Genomic DNA, 16981 nt, shown 5'->3' on the forward strand with positions numbered 1-16981 from the left:
GTAGAAATTAAATTATCTTTAGCTTTTCATCTTCAAATTGATAGACAAATGAAGAATCTAAATCAAGTTTTGGAATAATATTTGAGGTATACCATCAACTATCAATAAGATAATTAAACAATTTTTTTGCTATTGGCAAAGTTTGCTTATAATAATATAGTATATTTTTTTTCAATAAACATCTTTTTTATTAAATGTGGTTATCACCTATTACTTAATGCTTTTAACTTTTGAAAAAATTGATAATCCTATCATGGAAGATTTAAAAAATCATTTATCTAAGTTATATATAATAATAAAAATACAACTAAAAGAAGCATATGATCAAAGAACAAAAAGATGGATGTTATTATAGAAGATACTAGTAAGAAGTTATGATAGAAAAACAAGGATAAATAAGATTTTAATCCAAAGGCACAAAATTGCATACCTATGGCAACTCCAAGATTCTTTGGTAAATCAAAGAATAATAAATTAGAAGCAAAATTTTAAAGAGATTTTTGAGCATTGAGTTTACATCAATCAAGTTAATATTCAGTTTTTGGGAGATTTTTAAAGTTAATAATGTTCTTGGTTGGATTAGATTTTGAAAAATAAAATTATGTTTACAAAATTGAGGGTTTCTTGAGTTTTGTGATGCATGTAAAAGTAAACTTTGGGCAATGTGTTACTATTCTAGTTATTAGTGTGTGTAAATTTTTTGAAGTCAATCAAGTAGTTAGATGGAAGTAGGTGAAGGTTTTTGTAGATTGAGGTCTCAAAATTTGAAATTTAAAGATTAGTGATTATTTTAAAGTTTTTTTGTAATCTATCAATTGAATTGAAGTGATTTTTTTTTTTGTGGAGACTAGACTTGATTTTCTATAGTTTAAGTATATTTTTGAGGTAATTTAATAGTTCAAAAAAGAAATATTTTTTCTAAAAGTTCAACATTTAGATTGGAGTAGGAGGTTGGCCAACACCTTAGTAGAATTTATGATTGATCTTCTATTTGGTAAGTTTGATCTTCTTCAAATTTTGTGTGCTTGTTGCCAACTTAGTTTTTGAAAGGTGTGTAAAATCTTAAGCAAGATCAACAATATAATTGATAGATATTGAAGTTTTAAATTACCCAATGGCTAAATTAATTTGATTAGGATTTCATTTGGGATTTAAAAATTGGTTAGGAATTAGGCTTTTTTTAGGATTTAGTTAGGCAATGACTTAGGATTTAAGTAAAAGATATTAGAATTTTAATTAGGATTAAAATAATATTTGTTTAAAATTTATTTAAAATATATTTTGGATTTTATTTTAATACTTTTTTTGAATTTCTTTAGGATTTTTTCATGCTTCTTTGATAATTTCTTTGAGGTTTCTTTGAATTAATTAAAGCTTGAGTAGAATTCTTAAGATTTAATTAGAAATATTTAGGATTCTATTAGAATTAGAATCTTGTTGTTACAATACTCCTTTTGCCTTCTATAGCTACGTTTTTGGTGTATTTTCAAGCAAGGCTTCACATAGTACAATGACAGATGTCCATTACAAAAAGCAACCTCAATTCCATGTTAGCAACATGATATATTTATTTTATCACAATTTCAAAAATAGCCACCCTTGCGACAAGTTGGACTATGATAAGCTTCAAGCACTTTTTATTTGTGAATAAATCAATTCAATTGCTTATCAATTATATCTATTGGACTCTATGAAGCTCCATCCAATATTCTATATGTCTCTTCTTGAACCATATAAGAAATTTAATATTTTGACATGAAGGTAAATGCCACCACCTCTTATAGAAGTAGATAATAAATAAAAATTTGAGCTAGAAGAAGTCTTAGAATTAAGGTGGCACTAAAATAGATTAGACTATCTTGTTCATTGATGCAGATATAATATATGAAAGCTTCCTAAGAATCTTATAAATGTAATAAAGAATGTTGATACTATTTATTGATAATATCTATCAAAATCAAGTTAAAGATTAATAAATCTTTAGTATAAAAGAAATAAAATCCATTGAAAATAGTATTATACTTTCTATCCTTATTTTTGTATATTTGTGGCACTAAGAAGATGAAGAATCAATGACCAACAAATTTGATTTTGGATCTATCATTTGCTAACTTATCAGATAAAATATTATGATTGTTATAGCCTTTAATATGATATAATAGAGATGAAGATCCTCAAAAACAACATATTCTTCCTCAAATAGATAATGTATTATTGATGGCTAAAAAGACCTATTAATTATCTTCAAAGAAAATAAAGATCAAAGTATGTTGCAAATATAATTTGCTTCATCTTCAACTTTATCAACATGTAATCACTACTCTTCATGGAATTTATTTCTAAAAAAGAGGGATACATATTTACTCTAATAAATATCTTGATAATATGAATAGGTAGAAATAGATTAAAGAAAACAAATTTGATAATATTTTATAGAATAGCTTTTAAGAAGCTTTATAGATGTGACTTTGATTTTATACATCTTTGTAGTTGATTAGTAGATTAAAAACTTGGCCAACAAGTTAGCTATATACTGCACGTATTACTAGCTTGTGGTATAAGTTAACTATGTAGTGTACATATAGAAAACTTACCTTGTATATTAAGAAACATATCTTATAAGTTAGATACATATTAGAAGTCCTATAGAATATTATCATATTTTGTGAATTTTATTGAGAATGCATTAGTTATCTAGTTGTAGAAACTAAAATAGAACTTGCAATAAGAAAATCTTAAAAATTCTAATAGAACTCTAAAAAAATTCCAATTAAATTATAACAATGTTAGTCAATCTTTAATCGAATCTCAAAAAAAGTCTCAAAGAACTTATAAAAGAAACATAAAGAAATCATAAATTAACCTTAAAGAAATATACATAATAAAAAATCTTAAAGAAATATCAAAAACTAAAAATAAAAATACTAATTGAATCCTAATCAAACCTTAATATAATCTTCAATAAATTCTAAATAAATCCTAATGAAACCTTCAAAAAATCTTAAATAAATTCCATCAAATCTTAATGAAATTCTAAATGAATCCTAATCAAATCTTAGTCAAATTCTAAAACAATCATAATCAAATCCTAATCAAATTCTAATTCCTAATTAAACTTTAATCAAATCTTAATCAGATTTTAATAAAATCTTAAATTAATTTTAATCAAATTCAAATCCAAATCTTAATAAAAATTTAATCAAATCTTAATCAAATCTTAACTAAATCCTAGACCAAATCCTAATCAAATCTTAATCAAATCCTAACTAAATCCTAGACCAAATTCCAATCAAATCTCAAATCCTAATTCTAGACCAATTCATAATAAAATATCAATTAATTATTATAATTATTTTGAAACCTAAATAAATATTAATTAAATTATTGATCTTCATTAAAATTCTATCTTGACTTTAATTCATAAGCAATTCACAAGCACAAAAAATTTGAGAAAAATCAAATTCATCAATTGAAAGAAAAGCTTCCAAAACCTCTTAGATATTAGCTGCTCTCTCTTCATTGACCCTAAATTTCAATTATTCAAGTTCACAATCTAGAAAAACTCTCATAACCTTCAATCTAATTACTTAATTGACATCAAATTGCTCACATAAATTTAATACAAGTACAATAAAAAAAATCAAAAAAAATTCACTTATAAAGATATTATGACACTCACAAAATCATCAAATTTACAAACTTATTTTTATTTTTTAAAATCCAAACCCATTGAATACATCTTTCACTTTGAAAGGTCGTTGAAACCTTGACATTTCTTCAAATTCCATGAAATCAACTCTCAAAAATCTCATCATAGATTCATTCTCAAAATCCACTCTTTGATCAACCAATGAATCCTCAAAGTCACCATAGGTGGGCGGATTTGTGCCTCAAGGTCTAATTTTGACCTTGATTCACAACCAGTCTTCTTTAGGTATCAAGTCTTAATTTATTGAGGTAATTTTTGCTAAAAACCTATTCTTAATTCCTTTCTAAAGATGCCTATATTAATTATTTACCTCATTCACTTTGATATGGTTCATTTATGCCCCTACAAAGTAAATAGAAGTTTCTTCTAAAAGAAAGCAGCTTTATTTTTACTACCTTCTTATCTATTATCTATATTTTTAAGATAATTTTCTAAACTAATTTCATTTAAGCTCTTTAATAAAATATTTTCTTTCTTCTTTAATCTAATGGCCGTGTTATTATACAACAACATGGCAATATAGCTTCTAATTAGATAATACATATAGAAATAAGAGTGAAGCCTTCTTTATTTGTGTCAATCCATTTTTAGTTCTTGGTCTTATTTCAAGACTTTCTAATCTTTGTGTCTTTGGCAATAGTCATTCTAATCTAATATTATATCATATTTGAGTGATTATCTAGTCTTTTTGAGTGACATAAGAGTGTATTAATTTTTTGATCCTTCAACATCCATGTCTTTGACACAACATTAAAGTCAAAATATATTATGACAAGACTTAAAAAAAAAAAAAAAAAAAAAAAAAAAAAACCTTAAGAATTTTAAACATCTAATCTAATTTAAATTATACAAGAATTTTTTTTGTTTCTAAAATAATTCATATTTGGATCTTTCTATATATATATATATATATATATATATATATATATCATCTTAATTTATATAAGATTTTAAAATAGATATTATAAATTATAAAAATATATATTATTTATTTCATGTATAAAAGATTAACATAGAATTTCTATAAATTTTAATTTATTAACTAATTAAATATTATATCATTAAAATTTAAAATATATTCATAAAAAATTCAATAAAATAAAATAAAATTTAAATTTAAATAGTAATGGGTAATATATTATATTTCTAATCTAATAAATATCTAAAAGTACTTATAAGAACTAAAATAAGTACCATATTCTCTCTATAAGCCATATTTATCTAAATTATTTTAAAAAAATAACTATAAAAGAATATTTATTATATTAATTTAAATTCAAAATATATTAAAAAAATTAAAGTTGATAATATTTATGGTTAATTAGAAGATAATAATTAAAAGATAATAGTATTGCTTATAAAAGATAAGTAATACTATTTTATTCTATTTTTAGTGACTTCCAAATGCTTGAGAGTTGCTTAGATAATTGTGATTATACAAGTGTATTTCATTGTATGATCAAAAATAAAAAAATAAAAAAACTACTTCTAATATAAATCTAAAATGCAAGTATTTACTAAAATTGCAATGAACAAGGCCACATTCTTCACAACTGCATCATATGAATAAGATTTTAATCAATAAATGTGATCGATTTGCATTTGTGGTCAATATAATTAGAGATGATGAGTATCATGGATAACTAAATTGTTCATTTGATAGGTTGAAAACATAGAAAAATTCTCATAAGCATACTTTTGATTTCAATTAGTTTTCTCATAGTAACATATATTTAAATTTTAAAAACAAAGTATAATACACATGACTTCTTTAAAAAAGTTATGTAATATTGTTCATAAAGTTTATTGAATTATTTTTGGAGGAATGTTAAATAGATCCAAGTTTTTACAAAATCAACCCAACCACCTTAATCATCATGATGATAAAAAATATAAATAAATAAATAAATAAACAAACTCTAGATTTATTTCTCTACTATTGGATTTACAACCAATAAAAACCAACCATATTCATCATAATTACCTTATTCTTTATTAAGGATGGATCGATTTAGTAAAAGCATGGGTCTATTTAACATAACCCTATTTTTATCATATACACATATAAGAAACTCCAGAACAATATAATTTTATATTAAAAATTTCCATTAAATAAGCAATTTCAGAAAATAGGAGTTGAATGGGAGAGCTATGTGTACCTGGTCGCTCGATCACGATTGACCAGTCCCGGGCCCGGACAGCGTGGGGCTGTCTTCTTTTTTGGTCCCTTGGCTATGGCGGTTGTTATGTTTTCGTTGCTACGAAACTAAAATCGAGAGCTTAGATGTCGAATCTTTGTGCGGCAGTTGCGGGGCTAGGAAAACTCTGAACGATCGTAAGACGTGGTTAAGCTAAAGATTGTTTCTGACGCCGAAGGATGTCGTGGAGTTTGAATACATTGGATGCTGAACTGAGGTGATTTATAGTCATTTACAGTCATTTGCCTTTCGCGTTTGAGGTGAGTTCGATGACTTGCTGCTTGAATTTTGTGGAGTTGCGGAGGTGAACCTTTGGCTTTTCTTGCGTTGATGAATGTAAGAAAATAAGATTTGCAATATTAATAGAATTCAAGCATATGGAAGGGTTTCTGTTTGCAATTTTGTGTTTACAGGGAAATTAATCCAGGCGATTTTCGCGATTAATGGTGAATGATGATGTATTTATTTATTTTCTTACGTGTATAAATCACTCTAGCCTCCTCAATTGACTTTATCGATTTATGCTCGTATACTTTCAGTTGCTCTACTAGCGAGCTAAATTTTTAAGTGAGATTTGATGCTTAGATGTAGTGCGTTCACTTCAGTCTCTGACCAATAGTGCATGAGTTTACATTCATATGTTTCTAAATGTATTGTAATGGATTCTTGAAGAGTAGGATTAGATAGATGAACTGATCGATGATCAGTGAGGCAAGCAATCCTCGATTATGACATGCTAACTCGTTCGAATCTTCGTCTTCTGCTTCAACGGTTGCTGCTCTACTGGATTACGTAGTGGATAATTACTTCTTTGTATTGGCAGACGTGAATATGTTCCCTGCAAGAGCTAAACGCTTTCACAATTCCTCGTAAATAGTTTTCATGCTGTTCTTTAGTGTGCGCTTATAGTCCTAAATTGTGTTCCAATACTGCAACTCGTTATAAAGAGGCATCATGAAAATGAAAATACTTCAGTTAAACCGCGTCAGATCATTTGTTTTAGGCTAAGCGATTTTACCATTATACTGTTGTTTGTGCACGGGGCGTTTTTGTTTTTCATGTTGTGCGCGAAAAGTTATTTTTGATTCTCATCATCAATCACCTTGACTTGGTACAGTTACTTCTCACTTGCAGGATAAGTTATCACTTGAGTTGAACAAGCTCAGATTCGAGCTTCCAGCTGTGTAGAAGACTTGAAGCAGGTAACACTTGTGGCTGCCTTCATTTGTTAAGCTTATTGATGATTCAATGATCAGCTCTAAACTTTTGATAGTGTGATAGATGAAGTTTATTACAGGAATGACTTTAATATGCCTGAGACGGCATCGCACAGATTAGTGCTAGAAGTTTAGATTAAGATGAAACTCGCCATTCGCTGAATCGACAGGAGAGAGATACTGATTCCAGTTTTACAATCAGCTGATGAGTTCCTCAAATCTAAAATTACGTCAACATATAACTTCCACTGACTGTAATCAATTTCCGAATCAAATCTGAAGCTCGTGAATTTTTAACTTTGTTCTGGCTGTTTGATCATATTTGATCGTCCAGGATCTGGGTATTGGCAAAGGAAGTTGGACGTTGGAGTCAACTGCTGCAAATAGGTGGATTGTTTATCACTAATGCCTGCATCGTGTATTTCAACTAGTTAAGTTTTTCAGGAAGACAGTGTGAGGAACAACTTTGTTGCGGTTTTGTGATTCCAGACAAACCCCTCGATTATTTCATTGTCGACAAATCGATGATAAGATGGCTGTATGGTCAGGAAGTGCCAATTTGCTATCATTCCCAGTTTTGGTGGGAATGGTAGACTTCTCACGAAATGAAGTTATATTGTGGACGACGTACTGTTTGCACTCTTTCAGCGATATCGAAGTCACACATGCAGTTTTGCAAATACGTAACTGCACGGATTTAGAACATTGTGAAAGTTAACATTCTAATTACCATCAATTGCTATTTTTTCAGGAATTTGGAAATCTGAAAACTCCCACAACTTGATCAAATCAAGAATGTAAGTTTGATTCGGTGGTTACATATCAAGTTCTTTTATAATGTCGATTTCTGAGATTTTTCTAAAGCAATACTGCCAATTCACCTAATTTATTCATGTATAAATATCTAAAGGTCAAGTAGAGTTATTAGGTTCAGTTATTTAATAACACACTATCTACTCTTTTTATTCAAAACGACTGGTTTGACCTTCACTAAAAAATTTCTGCGAAATTCCTTTGACTTTTTATTATTTTGGGAAAGCCAGTGTGAGGTTTTATAATGTTATGAGTCATTGTTCTTTGTTAACAATATCTTCCCATATTGGCTCTAGGAATTTCAAGATGTAAGAAAAAATTTAAACAACTTGCAGCTACAACGCCCACATTGGCTGATCTGGTATGCGTCTTGTGTTTCATAACTTTGTTCCTTTATCATACTGAAAATGTGTTGGGAACTTGGAGAACTGGACAGCGTAATCCACAAACTCAGTAATATTCAAGGTTTAAATTTGCGGTCCAATTTTTGTTAATCTTCAAAGTAAAAGTTAATTTGATATAATTAGAACTTTGTAAAATAAGCTGTCCTGTCAACATCCAATTCCTTTTATCCTAAACCATTAAAACTGCTGTGCTTATTTCTTGTTTCACATGCTAATTGGTTTTATATTTTAGATATTTGCGGAAACAAGGGTCGAGGTTGCCCGAGGTGTGAATTTAACATAGCCCTTAAGAGTCTGTTCCGCTGGTCCAAGTTTATTCTACGATGAACTCAAATTTGAGTGCATCCTCTTGTGGAGTATCCTTATCTTTCTCTATTGATGGATTTGAAGCAAAGTTCAAATTGAAGTTGGTTGAACGATGAATGTCGTCCTGTAGGCGTAAGCGATTCAGAAATGGACGTAAAGCAGAACGTGATTCGCTCTGTCCACCATTGATGCAAGCACCTTCTAGCCTCGATTCGAAATCACGTAGACGATGAATTCTTTCTTCACACGCATAATGTCCAACCATCAACGGCGACCCCAGTGCATGAGGATTGTAGCACGTCTTTGTGAAGTGATTTGTTCATTCTTTTGTTTCTGATACTCATGCACTGAATTGACATCGTCGCACGACTCCAACTATTAACGTGTTTTTCTGCTTTCTGTCCAGGGTTACTCTGGTTGATTGTCCAGTACATGCCTGGAAGACTCCTAATGCACATTTCTACCCTGAGAAGACATTTTTCATTCTGATAAACTCATAGTTGAGATTGGAGTCCAGGTTTTAGAACGCTTCCTAGCTTGTTTGAGGAGTCTTTTTTGATTGTCATTAAATTTCTGCTATTTCAAATTGGGGTTAGAAAATCAGCTAATAATCATCCTTGGCATATGACCTATGGAGTTTATTCGAAGCCCATTGAAATGAAAAATTATCTGGTTATTCGGAACTCCTTCCAATTCTTGTACAACTGGAAGTGTTACATTTCTCTTTGAAAGTTGGAAATGAATCAAGAAAATGGATAAGCTACCTTTTCTTTTCTTGTGTTTTTATACCAACCTGAAAGATTTTGACTACTTGGCTTTGCAGGACCCCTTGTTAAAGCTCGCTTGGAGACAGAAGGGGGACCCCGTTGAGATCAACTGCCTGTGCGGTGACGATCACAAACGACATGCCGGTCTCAATTACAAATATCTGGACGGGCTTGTGTGAAGAGATCTGTCTACATGTTATAGCAAGTTGCAAGTGTCATTTGGCTTTTGGTTTGGATTTCATTTTACTCATTTCATTTCAAAATTGTCGATTCAGAAGGCTGTTTTCCAATAATCCACCGCAACATGTTCGTTTGGCTGATTGTCACAATCATCGACTTTTCGCTCGACCAAGGCCATTACTGTGGTGCACATCAGAGTCCCTCTAGGTTAAACAATTTTTTTTCCTTTTATGTTTAATGAGCTATCTATTCTACTTTGATTACGGGGTACGTGATGATTTTCGTGACTTGATACCTCAAAAAAGTAAAAATGAAAAAGGGAAAAACAAAAAAATCATGCTGCTTTCTTAATAAATAATTTAATATGTTGAAATGCACATTCAAATCACGTGTGCTATGCCTATTTTACTTGGAATTCTACAGATATATGTTGAATAATTTTATATTTAAACATATTTCTCTGTATTCTTTTTACACATTTTACATCTTATTGTAAAATTATGTCAAATTTTGAATTCAAATTATGATAATTAATTACAACAATATGTTGTATGTTGTATGTCAGGTATATGTTGTATAATTTTATATAATGCAAATGGCCAAAGTAGAAAACAATACTATAGTAACTATACATATTTTTAAAAATCATTTTAATGCTTTTTGATTTTTATTTATTTAATATGGAATTAATATAGATATACAAGGTTCTCTTTGTTAATTCATGTTATATGTTGCTAATAAAAGTATTAATTAATAAAGATTATTAATCATCAAAGGTAGCACATTAAAGGCAAGATAGAAATCACTTTTGTAAGAACCCTACAATCTAGGTTGCTTATTCTCTGGTGCCTACATGTCCTTGTGAGCTACATGGCCTTTTTTAATTAATAAAATATAATAAAATTAGTTATTATAAATTAGAGATTATTAATTATATAGAATAGAATGGAATTGGTTGCCAAATTTTGATTGATTATTAGAAGGTGTTAGTTTTTAAAGATGAATTATTAAGAGGAATATTATATATAGTAATATGTTAATTATTAATATACTTAGTAAAAATTAAATATTAATAAATATTCATATAAATATTTATAGCTATATATATATATATATATATATATATAGAAAATTTAAGCTCCAATGTTTTAATATATAAAATTTAAATTATTCCTTCTGTTTAGTGCATATTCTATATAACTCAAGAAAACCTATTTTGTTAAAATTGAAAGATGCAAAGAAACTATGACAAGCTTTGAATGCATCTTCTTTTCTTTCTTCTATTTATTATTACTTTTGGAGTTTCAAATCAAATCTAATTACACAGTAGATATTCCATCTCTCAAATTTGGAATTAAATAAATATTAAATTTTGAACTATTCACAAATTAATAAAGAAAAATATATATAACTAAAAAATATATATATTTACCTAATTTTTTTAATTGATTACAGCATCAATGTGCTATTTTTCTTCTTTGTACAGTAAAAATTGTATTTAATTACAAGTACAGCTGTTGAAACTCATTTGGGATTTACAATTATTTTTTAAAAAATATTATTTATATATTTATTCTACATGGATTTTTTTCTCCTTCCAACCCCTCCACAACAATTATTTGGTCTGTACTGGAGAAGAGCAAGTCTACTTTGTTAGGGCATAAGCTTTGTGGCCAACATCTCTTTGTCTCTCTCTCTCTCTTATATAAAAGCTTTCTGCTGCTATTTGTTGTGGTCCCTCCAATGCCTCAATAATCAAAAATGTAAAGACAACTAGATTCCCGACCAACATCTTTTCAAAACCCCCTCCCATTCACAACATTTTCAAACCCATGGTCCAAATAAAAAGAGCCATTCTAACAAGCAGATTTGTCTCACTTTGTTTGATTTCATTTAGTTCTTTAAAAAATCCATTTGACATATTCTTTCAAAAAAATAAAATAAAATAAAATAAAATAAAACTTCATGAACTTGATTTCACGACATTTTCATGCTCCAAACCATGCATGATATAAAACATGTTTGGTTTCAAAGACTCAAAATGTTTTTACTCCCAGATCAGAAAATATATATATATATATATATATATATACATATTATACTCAGCAGCAATAATCATACAAATTCAGTTATTATGATTGGTTTTGTTTTTTATTTTATTTTATTTTATTTTCATCTCATGTGGTTGGATGCAAAACCCACCTATTCTTTTTTCTTCGTCATGAATATTCACACTTGCATGCAATACATTCGTCAGTGTAGGCTTGGCCTGGGGAGGTTCCTTTGACCATTCTCAACACAAATCGCCCAATTCAAAACTTCAAATCACATGAATAAATGAATGGATGAATGAATGAAGAAACAAAGAGCAACAAAGCAAGAGTTTGTGAGTATGTTGGAATGCTTTCCAATTTATTTATTTATTTATTTACTTTTTAATTTTTTGTTGCCAAGTTTCATGTTGCTTCCTTCTTCATGGAGGCACCAATTGAGCAAGCAAGGAAGCGAGGGAGTGAGGAAAAGAATCAATGAATCAATGTAAGTGAATGATTCATGTGGCAAGGCACAAGGACAATGATATAGAGCACACAAGCAAGCATAGCCCCACCCATGTTTGCCTCTTGCCTCCACTTGTGCTTCATGAAATCCATATCTCTATGTTTTCATACATTCTTTCTTTATCTATATCTAGATATATATATATATATATATATATATATATATATTGAATTGTTATATAGAAATAGAGAGAGAAACATAAAAAACAATGGATATTGTGGAAAGGAAGATGGCAGATTTGATGGATGTTAGAGAAGTAGAATACAACTCTAATAGAATTATGGATTAACAAAATATATTAAACAATACCAAAAGAGGAACTTTCTTATTTTATCTTGAGTTTAGATGGTACATGAAGAAGACAAAATATGCTATTGAATGAAGGCAATGGAATAAGAAGTTGTATTGGAAGATTGTTTGTCTTAAAATACTAAAAGTATGTTAAAACATATATGTATCAATTCTTCTTGACAATGAGAGAAGTAAAAGTATGTCTTTCAAGAAGACACAAAGTTCTCTAGTCCATCTTTAATATGTCTATCAATTTTACAAGATTCTTGTATATTCAATTGTCTGGGTGTTATTAGAGAATCTTGTATTTATTTCAATTTTATTGAAATATAAGTGTCCTCAAAAAAAGATTTATTCTTATTTGTTAGTTACTACAATATTTGTGAAAAGTTCAAGTATATGTTAATAAAGAATGACATTTATCTTCTATCATTGGTTATATTTTTGATAGATAAATATACAAATATATATATATATATATATATATATAATGTTTTTTATTTTTATCTTTATTTATAATGTAATTTTTTAGTAGAATAAAATAATAACAATAATAATAATAAGACCTGTAAATAAATAGAATAATTATTGATTTTTAAAGCTTTTATTCAACATATTTGAAATTTTTAATTTGATGTTAATATATATATATATATATATATATATATATTACTTATTTCAGTAATTTTTATGTTCATAAAAATGTTAAAAATTAAAAATGAGTATTATTTATAGTTTATATAAAAATATTACTTGTAAAAATATAATTAAGGATTGAAATTACTATAAAGCTATATCAACATTCTTATCTTTTATTAATAAATTAATAATATAATAAAATTAATAAAATTCAATATAACCTTCTATTATAAAACTTCTAAATATGTTTATTAAATTATTTTGAAATTACATTCTTAAATAAATATCTGGTTTAAATTTAAAACATACAATAAATACATAAGTTGGGTTTTATGAGATTTATTCATGACATCCATATGTATAAATAATTCTATTAACAATTGGTATTTTGATAATAAAATATTATTTATAAAAATTACACTTAATATCTTATATGTTTAAACATTATAATACATAATCTGAGAGTTATTATACTAAAAATCATGCAAAGATTTTTATAAACTAAAATTTAAAATAATTATAATTTTAGAAATTATTTAAAATTCTAAATATTTATTATATCAAATTTTGATTCTATATGTATATATATATATATATATATATATATATATAATTCAATATAATTTTCAACACAAAGAAAATAAATATATTGTTCATGGATTTTAAGAATATATTTATTTAAAAATAGTTTACTTAAAGAAACCAGCCATATTTTGAAAATATTTCTTCTTTACAAAATATTATTAATAGAATTTCTATATCTGACTATTGATTGTTGGATTTTATATATGTGCTTATGTATTTATAAATTTGTGATTTTAAAAAATAAAAATATATCAATTTCAAATTTTTTGTAGTTTAATTATAAGTAATTGTGGATGTTAATAATAGAAGTGAAAATTCAAGAAGACATAGAACACACATATTTTAAAATTAGTTTTTTTCTATTAAATAGTCAAGATTTTTTTAATATCCTCATGAGTGAAAAACTTTGAAAAGTTAATTCAAACTAATATTAAACAGATAAAGAAGCACATATTGATATAAATCTAGAAGCATGTATATACGACATTCTATTCAAAATGATTTATTTATTTTTAGTGTATTATAGTAAAGTTTAAAATGATTAAATGTAGTGTCATTTTTATAATATTAAACTCGTATCATAGTTTGTTTTTCTACATAGTTAATAACTTTTAGTCACTGTGTTTTCTTTTACAAAGAAAACTTGAACAGATGTTATGAATCTCAATTTAAATAATAAATTAATGTTATCTAATTCTACATTTTTTTCATAATTTAGATAATTTAGTTAATTATTGAATATCAAGAACTAATACCAAATCTTATATTATTATGAAACTCATTCAGTATTCTATTTTAATTATGTATTGTTTTTTTTATTAAATTTGAAATAGTTGATTTCGAATTTAAATTTGATTACATATGAATCATTAAAGTTATAATCTAATAAATCTATCACATAAGAACTTGTATTAATTTGGTTTTAGAAAATTTCTGTGTAATTTAAAATTTTGGTGAAATATTATTACAGAAGATTCAAACTATAATTTTATTTTTTATTTTTTATTTAGATAACCAAAATAAAATGGTGTTTTATGATAGTATTGAAGTGCCAATTTAATTTTTGGAAAGCCTATTTCAGGATTTAAAAAAAGTAAAATTACAAATCATATAATCCATTTGTTTGAAGTAGTGAAAAAATGGTTTCTTTCAATACATTTGAAGTGAAATGAATTATATATTTTTTGAGTTACAAATTTGTTAATCATGCCTTCTTTTTGCTAAACTGAGTGATGATAATTTTAATTAACACCACCCAGATTTGTAATTCTACTTTTACAACCTGTTTTTGTTTTCTCAATTCATGAAGTTGTTAGCTGAAATCAAAAGGATAAATATATATATATATATATATATATAAATTGAGAGAGAGAGAGAGAGAGAGATATATATATATATATATATATATGGAGAGAGAGAGAGAGAGAGAAAGATATATATATATATATATATATCTGTGTGTGTGTGTGTGTGTTTATTTATTTATTTATTTTAATGAAAGTCATAAAGTTACATTAGAATAAATAAGAAAACATTCAGAAGAATGTAGCATATTCCAAATACAATAGTACAAATCATACTTTACATTACAAAATTAAAATAATCACCAATCCCATGGGTTTCAAGATTCATTTCTTTTGAATCCATTAGTGCTTCACTCATACCCTTTTTAATGTGCTTCCCTTGTAATAAAATAAAATAAAATAATATATATATATATATATATATATATATATTGGCTCACATCCTCATGAACAATCGAAATCTAGGAATGGGGATTCAAAGAGTCCTAATGTACAGTGAAGTAAAGGGAACATTATCGAAGCCCAATGCCATCCAAACTTTGGAGAACATAAAAGCTTTATTTACTTCAATTTACTCACTTCTAATTCTTAGACACAATAGCTTATTTTGAATCAATTTTTCTTTTCATTATCAATCAATCAATCAATCAATCAATTACTCCAAATATCAACTGTGCACTACAAACCAGACTTGGTTTTGTCCTGGGCTGAACCCTAAATAGCAACAAAGGCATGGATTCTAAAATGATGTTTTAGTTTTTGAGCTGAGACTTGGGAGCATAAAGATTTTTGAGCTTGTAGGACCAGCTTTTCAGCAATTGTTGGGGTCCAACTGAGAAAAAAAGACCCTCTTCTCAACTTCCACAAAAGAGTAATTTTAACCAATGTTTTAGTTTTTGATACTTTTTAAAGTGTGTGTGTATATCTAATATAAGAAAACATAAAAATAAAAAATAAAAATTGGTTTATATTTTTCTAATTTAAAATTATCTAGTTTGCAACCAAAATGTATGGTTCTAATGCACAAAGTTAAGGGTAACATAAGATGGATTTGATGCATTTGTGATGGTTTGGATTCTTGTTTGAGACTTACAAAAAATTGGTTTTTATTTATTTTTATTTTATTTTTATTATGTTTGTTAACATCCTACCAATATTTATGTGAGTTGTACATCCGTCAATGGCAATATGTGGAAATGATGCTAAAATTCAACATTGCATGCTCTTTAGCATTCAAATAATGCACTAAAAGAGATGGTATTGTTGGTTGAGATCCTTGTGGGGTCTCCAAGAAAAATATAAATGCTAAGTGCATGTGGTGGGAGCCATTTGGAAAAAGATTGAAAAGAGTGAATGATATGAATTTGAAGGTGTGTTGCTTTTTGGTTTTCTTGCTCTTACAAATCTTTAAGCTTACAACTCCTTTTCTAAGTTTTCATAATATATTTCAATGTACTAGAAATTTTTACGTAGTATTTTAAAGTAAATAAATGATAATAATAACAACATAAGAGTAAAGAAACATTTTTTAAAAATTTAAATCACAATAGAATCAAAAAATAATTTTATTGATTACAGGTTGCAATATTCCTCATGTTTGTCTTCTTCTATATATATATGCATACATACATATAAAGCATTGATAATGATAAAATACCATAAAATTTTATTTTTCTTATTATTTTTTTCTTTTTTCAAAATAATTGAATTAATTTTCTACACACAAAATTTCCTATTCGGTGAGGAATAAATGAGTCAATGCTCGTCGTAAGTTGTAAAAAAGTGTTTGCGCATATCCACATCATTCGTAAGTTGTTTTTCAATTTTTCAATTTTAGTAGGCTTTTTACGTGTTGTTTTAAATATTCATTCAGAAGCTTTAATTTGGATTACTTAACACTTGGATTTTAATGCTTGATTACAATTAATAGAATGTTACAAATATTATGAATGGTACCAGTGTTTGTTAAATATCTACAAATGATGTGTTAAAAAATGAAATTGTCAATA

General features: G+C 27.1%; 1 long non-coding RNA gene across 3 annotated transcripts; it reads left to right on the forward strand.

Moving 5' to 3' along the window:
• The first annotated feature begins 5904 nt into the window (after positions 1 to 5904).
• LOC112277161 (uncharacterized) lies at positions 5905 to 9854 on the forward strand. 3 transcript variants are annotated; one of them, XR_002968264.3, is made up of 7 exons: positions 5905 to 6167; positions 7042 to 7109; positions 7459 to 7511; positions 7876 to 7921; positions 8234 to 8298; positions 8778 to 9164; positions 9471 to 9854. It is a non-coding gene; the product is annotated as an uncharacterized LOC112277161 (long non-coding RNA). The 3 variants fall into 3 exon arrangements; XR_012216717.2 differs by having other exon boundaries at positions 9054 to 9164; positions 9471 to 9746; XR_016500931.1 differs by having other exon boundaries at positions 5969 to 6167; positions 7025 to 7109.
• The last annotated feature ends 7127 nt before the right edge of the window (positions 9855 to 16981 follow it).

This window comes from Physcomitrium patens, chromosome 25, assembly GCF_059467195.1.
Source record: "Physcomitrium patens ecotype Gransden chromosome 25, ASM5946719v1, whole genome shotgun sequence".
NCBI classification, from domain to species: domain Eukaryota; kingdom Viridiplantae; phylum Streptophyta; class Bryopsida; order Funariales; family Funariaceae; genus Physcomitrium; species Physcomitrium patens.